The following is a 5,820-nucleotide window of genomic DNA, read 5'->3' as shown; positions in this document are numbered from 1 at the left end:
AGGCAACAAAGTTTCGAGCAGGTTGTTAGCCCACAAATGTCTAGCTCTTTTAGACGCCTTTTACGGCAAGCAGGGGAACACGTTAGTTTAGTTGTTGTTTACTTCCGTTTCGCTGTCTTCAACCATTTAAACCAAGTAAATTGTTAACACTTTCCAGATGCCTACAAGGTCACTGGTTATCACCACTAGCGCAATGACACCTGATCAATCTTATTTATAGTACGCAGCGATCCTGATATTCTAATTTCAACTCTACAACGACCACCAGTTCAAAAATAAAATCTCAAACGCAAACATTTCCCATTTGTTTTGAATAATCCGCAACATGTGTTTGACTTCGACCTGTACAAATAATTGAAAAACACACATGGGACTTGATTCACTTACGTTAGCGATACCAGACTGGATAGTACCACTCTAAATTTAGACTCGTTTCCAATTTCAAGAAGCAAAAGTTCCTGATTTTGCGGATAATACCTTTCCAGTTGTGGATATTCTGCTCGATTTATACATATAATTGATTGTTTATTGAACTTATGGCAGTCGGTCTGAATGATCATCGTTCAAGCGATTTACACAGCGAGAAATATTGAGTGGGATCGATTTATTTGCATGTTGATGGATACTTTTTTAATAAACATAAAGCATAGGTTTTTTGAATGGATTTTTGCAGATTGAATATTGTCAACTGGAGTGCCGAATTACATAACTGGGCCACATTTACGATGCACATAATGAAAAGTCACGCAACGAATTAGCGAATGATGATGCCAGGTAGTGCATTTTCGATCGTCGTAACAGAGTGTCGCACGTTTGCACAGTTGAGCGGGATATTCAAATATTCATTCTGCTACTTTTTGAGATCCAGTCCGTAGTAAGCAATATAGGCATACATGCGTACATACACATACATATTGCTTTCTTTTCATGATTGGTTGTTGAAGTCAAAATACTTCAACGTAAAACGTTGAACCTTGCAAAGTTTGTCGCTATCGGAATATGAGAAGCTGTCCATATGCTAGACTTTACACTAAGTTCCTTACGCTACATAAGTGAGATTTCATGATGTGCATCGTGAAGAAAGAAACGTGATAACTATTGATAGTCCGTTATTTCACCGAACTTTGTATAGACATGCTTCATCCTTTGCTTGACTGCTCTTCAATTACGCCTAAATATTCTTCACAAATTTTATTTAATTATTCCTTGTCGTTTTTCTATTGGACTGCATGATCCTCGTCAGTTTTAGGATACCTTTCTGATCTTTCTGTACTTTTTCTAATGTCAGTTCCTCTTGAGGGGCATTGATTTACTTTCTTCACTGATTGACCTTCAACTTCTACTATTTTTGGCGGTTGGCCCCTTAACACGATTCAGATGGAATGGTAGCAAAAAAAAATAATTTAACTTTTTTTTTTTTGACTTCCAAATTTCAAGTTATAAGTTAATGAACTACCTGAACTAACCCTAGTGAAGGAGGAAGGTTTGATGTAACGTACCTAATGCTATTCTTAGAAAAATTTACACAGATCCGGGAAGTGGTAGAAACAGTATAGGCGCTGGCTCCGCGTAGCTGGAATAGCTTTGCCATACTAAATCCTACCTAATCTCATTTTTCCCCCAAGAATGCTAATAAAACATTGATCTGGTTCCCCATGTGGGGGGTAGGTCGACGGGTCAACAACCCATCTTAAAAATATCTGTTTAAAAAAATATTCAGGGCCTCCGATTAGATTGATTTAACGATAACGACGAAGCCCAGATTTTATTGGAACCTGGAACGTGCGATTCTTGTTCAAACTAACGACAATTAACGCCCTATCACAGCAGGTGGAAGAATACAAATTGAATAACCACCCAAATCAGGAAACCGGGAATTTGGAGTCTCATTTACCATAGAGTTGATAAAAAACTAAAGCCCCAAATTATAGCCTTTTTATTGCCACCTAGAGCGGCTTAACAATTCGCTAACCCAGTAAGATTTTAAAATATTGCTTGGTGACTTTAACATCGAAATTGGTAATGACGTAGTAAATCGGGGGACAACGGGTGGCTATAGCCTACATGGAGAGAGTAAGTAAGTAGTGCGTAATGCCTCATTGATTTTCCATCCAGCAGAAATACAGTCATTAGCTCGACAAAAGGGCTTGGGCATCCCCGGTTCGCTAGACCTTTAACCAACTCGACCATGTGCTAATATAAAAATATTTTGCTGAGACTCTGCGGAACATCGATAATAATTTTGTGGCAAAGAGCATCAGACGTCTCTTTATAAACAAGGATGGAAGTATAATCAGCAGGAGTGATTAAGTCCTCTTCTTCTTTTTTTTTCAGCTTTAGTCCCGTTCAGAAGTGAGGTTGCCTCGTCGTGAAAGGTTTCGCCATTTAGTTCTATTAAATGCCTGCTCTGGATGCAGTCGCGAAGCATTTAAATCCCCATCCAGCGTATCAAGCCACCGTTGTTTTGGTCGGGCTTTTGGTCACTTATCATCTAATTCGATGTTCAAACCAATCTTGAGCAGAACTCCTGAGCCCTATCAATACATAAGCAAAAACGAAAGAATTTTTTCTTTCAACGTGAACAATGTATCCCTGCAATTAATCCAACATCCATAGAAGAGGTGGATATTGCCATAAAAATCTGAAATCCAACAAATGATACGGCCACAAACATACTTGGTCCCAGCCGCAAAAGGAGTCGGAACGGCTGGTTTGACGATGAATGTAAACTAGCAACGGAACGGAAGAATGCCGCATACCGAGTAATGTTGCATTCTCAAAGAACGCGGGCACGCGCAGAGAGTTATCACGAACTCCGTCGAGCGGAGAAGTGACTTCACACACGGAAAAACGAAGCCTGGGAGAACCAACAAGACTGTGAACTCGAAAAGTACAGGGAGAAACCGCACCAGGCGCGGAAGTTTTACCAACAAGTCAGCAGGATGAAGCCTTATTCACCTCGATGCTCATCCTGCCGAGACAAAGAGGGAAATCTGATTTCCGACAGAATGGGCATATTAGAGCGATGGGTTGAGTACTTTCATGAGTTACTGAACAACCAGAACATCGGCGAGTTGCAGGTCCTGCCAACTGAAGACGACGGACAAATACTGCCACCACCAAGTTTAGGAGAAACAGTTCGTGCAATTCATCGGCTAAAAAATCATAAGTCACCATATCAGTTGCACCATCTATTCATCGACTTTAAAGCCGCCTATGATAGCCATGATAAAACTATACACGGCCATGAGAGAATTCGGTATCCCGACGAAATTGATAAGACTGACTAGGCTGACCCTGACCAATGTGCGAGGGCAGATAAAAGCAGCAGGATCACTCTCAAGACCATTCGACATCAACGACAAGGGGATGCCCTATCATGTGTCTTCTTTAACCTGGCCCTGGAGAAAGTGATCCGGTACGATCTTCTTTAAGTCCACCCAACGACTGGCCTATGCTGGCGATATCCACATCATGGGAAGAACGACCAGAGACGTACAAACTGCCTTCATCCAGATCGAGCAGGCGGTGATTGGCTCGAAATTGTGGGCTGCACATCAATGAATGCAAGGCAAAATATATGGTGGCAACGTCAGCACCGAAAACCAACCAACAACATCAAACCGCACTGTTCAAACGGAAAGAATAAAGAAAGGAGACTACAACTTTAAGACCGTTGATAATTCCTCCTATCTAGGGTCGAAAATTACAACCAATAACAGCTATGTTGATGAAATCCGCGCACGGTTGTTGTCAGCAAACAGAGCCTATTTCAGCTTACAAAAACTATTTCACTCGAAACGTCTCACCATAGGGTCAAAGCTCTTACTGTACAAGACTATGATCTTGCCAGTCCTCATGTATTCCTCGGAGACTTGGGTTCTTAGCAGGACGAATTGCGAAGTCTTGGCCGCGTTCGAGAGAAGAATCCTCCGAAGAATTTTTGGCCTCCTACATGAGGATTGACGATTCCGTAGTTTACATAACGACGAAATCTATGAACGATACCACGACCGTCAAGTTATGGATAAAATCCGGCTCAATAGGTTACGGTGGGCGGCTCACTTAATCCGTATGGATGAGGATGATCCAGCCCGGAAAGTCCATAAGGGCAATATCGATGGTAGGAAAAGAAAACGAGGTAGATGCCTAAGGTGGAGCGATGGCGTAGGTCAGGACGCCAGACAGCTTTTAGAGATATCGAATTGGTGGACCTCGGCGCAAAACCGGAATGTCTGGAGTTCCTTATTAAGGCAGGCCTAGACTGGATACCGGTTGTTGCGCCGTTGATGATGATGAAACTATCAACGGGCCCAAATGAAATTCACAGAACAAAAACGAAGAATCCAATTGACGAATAATACTTACTACTCGACAACTAGACGAAGCTGTGCATTTACAAAATGATCATAAAACCTGTGCTGTTATGGCAGCGAAACTAAACTCGGGTAGCAAGAAAAATACGGAATACTTTTAAGAGGATGGGTGGTCAGGTGGAATTTTACTCGGACATAAAATGGGAAGGCATGGCCTTGGTGATCGTAACAACAACAAAAGATTTCTAGACTTCTGCAAAGTAAACGTGAAGGTTGATAGATGAACGTAAGTAGACGACAGTTCTGTTTGTGGCTATTACCAGGAGTGAGCGCTGGAAGTTCATTACCGTACTAAAGTGTAGTATGCGCCGTGAGAAAAGGAGTTCAAATATTGCGTTGGTGACTGAAGCTAAAGCTGGCGCAAGTAACGATTTCGCACCGTACAAGTTTGAAGATAGTCGCAAGCCTTCCGATAGGAGGTTAACGGTAACGGTCTTTGCCTTAAACTTACTCAATTGGAGTAAAACCAATTGTCACCACTCGCACCAGAAATATTTGCATTCATAATACTCACCAAGTCAATCATAGAAGAAAACGAGACAATGCCGAGAATATGGCTGAAATATGTCATGATGTATTCGCCATAGTTTAAAAGGACAAGACTGCGAACATTTCAAACAAGATCAATTAAGTTTACCCAATAATAATAGTATTATTGCACTGCGTCGTATTTACTATGTTATAGTATGTCGATCAAATCTGTCACCGAGAGAAATTTTGAAATGTTGCCTACTTCTGGCCCTCCCATATATTCACGCCTCGAGTAAGGAAGGAGTGCGGGTTTTGGAATGTGCACATACTTCTCGGGAACGATGTCGTGCTCTCCAAGCTGCTTTTCCTTACTTTGAATGAGAATTCTAACGATACAGGTTGATTACCAAGAATATAAGATTTAACAAAATTAGGCAGAAGCATGTACTTTTGTCCACTTAGATGTTGAAAATAGTGCACTGTGTCTCTGGACTAACAGCAGTTGAATACGAAATACTTTTCTATCATTTATAAAAGAAGAATATCGTCTTGACAGAAAACCAATTTCCACATTGAGGAGACAAGATGTTTTGCAGTGAACAAGATAAACCAAGACACTCTTTCAATTTACTGCTAAAAAGTAATTAATAATAATCGTTGGCTCAACAATCCAATTGGTTCAGGGCCTTGAAGTGTATTACAAGACCCTAACGGTACACTACAGGATTACAGTACTCTATAGGAGGCAATGTGGTCAGCATTGCGCTCGGCCGAGATTATTACCCTGATTTGATTCAGGTACTCATTCACACCTGAGTCGACTGGTATCCGACGTCGAATCACGATGCAAAATCCCCTACTACCAGTGAGATTTGGACCGCGGCCTTCCGTACGACAGCCTTGTGCCCTAACCACTCATCAATCCAGACACAAAAGAAGTAATTGACTAAGAGAATGAAAAACGACATTTTAT

Source organism: Hermetia illucens, chromosome 3, assembly GCF_905115235.1.
Source record: "Hermetia illucens chromosome 3, iHerIll2.2.curated.20191125, whole genome shotgun sequence".
In the NCBI taxonomy this organism is placed as follows: Eukaryota; Metazoa; Arthropoda; class Insecta; order Diptera; family Stratiomyidae; genus Hermetia; species Hermetia illucens.
This window is presented reverse-complemented; position numbering follows the sequence as displayed.